The sequence below is a fragment of the Hemiscyllium ocellatum genome, assembly GCF_020745735.1.
Source record: "Hemiscyllium ocellatum isolate sHemOce1 chromosome 15 unlocalized genomic scaffold, sHemOce1.pat.X.cur. SUPER_15_unloc_10, whole genome shotgun sequence".
Classification (NCBI taxonomy): Eukaryota; Metazoa; Chordata; class Chondrichthyes; order Orectolobiformes; family Hemiscylliidae; genus Hemiscyllium; species Hemiscyllium ocellatum.
This window is the reverse complement of record NW_026867446.1, coordinates 187,120-188,604: the sequence shown is the minus strand read 5'-3', so window position 1 is coordinate 188,604 and position 1,485 is coordinate 187,120.

Genomic DNA, 1,485 nt, shown 5'->3' with positions numbered 1-1,485 from the left:
ACCAGCGACACTTAGAATATTTTTGAAGCAGTACAAATCAGTAACCACTGACACTTAGAATATTTTTGAAGCAGTACAAATCAGTAACCAGCGACACTTAGAATATTTTTGAAGCAGTACAAATCAGTAACCACTGACACTTAGAATATTTTTGAAGCAGTACAAATCAGTAACCGCTGACACTTAGAATATTTTTGAAGCAGTACAAATCAGTAACCAGCGACACTTAGAATATTTTTGGAGCAGTACAAATCAGTAACCACTGACACTTAGAATATTTTTGAAGCAGTACAAATCAGTAACCGGCGACACTTAGAATATTTTTGAAGCAGTACAAATCAGTAACCACTGACACTTAGAATATTTTTGAAGCAGTACAAATCAGTAACCGGCGACACTTAGAATATTTTTGAAGCAGTACAAATCAGTAACCACTGACACTTAGAATATTTTTGAAGCAGTACAAATCAGTAACCGCTGACACTTAGAATATTTTTGAAGCAGTACAAATCAGTAACCAGCGACACTTAGAATATTTTTGGAGCAGTACAAATCAGTAACCAGCCCCACTTAGAATATTTTTGAGTCAGTACAAATCAGTAACCAGCGACACTTAGAATATTTTTGAAGCAGTACAAATCAGTAACCACTGACACTTAGAATATTTTTGAAGCAGTACAAATCAGTAACCAGCGACACTTAGAATATTTTTGAAGCAGTACAAATCAGTAACCAGCGACACTTAGAATATTTTTGGAGCAGTACAAATCAGTAACCAGCGACACTTAGAATATTTTTGAAGCAGTACAAATCAGTAACCAGCGACACTTAGAATATTTTTGGAGCAGTACAAATCAGTAACCAGCGACACTTAGAATATTTTTGAAGCAGTACAAATCAGTAACCACTGACACTTAGAATATTTTTGAAGCAGTACAAATCAGTAACCAGCGACACTTAGAATATTGTTGAAGCAGTACAAATCAGTAACCACTGACACTTAGAATATTTTTGAATCAGTACAAATCAGTAACCAGCGACACTTAGAATATTTTTGAAGCAGTACAAATCAGTAACCACTGACACTTAGAATATTTTTGAAGCAGTACAAATCAGTAACCGCTGACACTTAGAATATTTTTGAAGCAGTACAAATCAGTAACCAGCGACACTTAGAATATTTTTGGAGCAGTACAAATCAGTAACCAGCCCCACTTAGAATATTTTTGAGTCAGTACAAATCAGTAACCAGCGACACTTAGAATATTTTTGAAGCAGTACAAATCAGTAACCACTGACACTTAGAATATTTTTGAAGCAGTACAAATCAGTAACCAGCGACACTTAGAATATTTTTGAAGCAGTACAAATCAGTAACCAGCGACACTTAGAATATTTTTGGAGCAGTACAAATCAGTAACCAGCGACACTTAGAATATTTTTGAAGCAGTACAAATCAGTAACCAGCGACACTTAGAATATTTT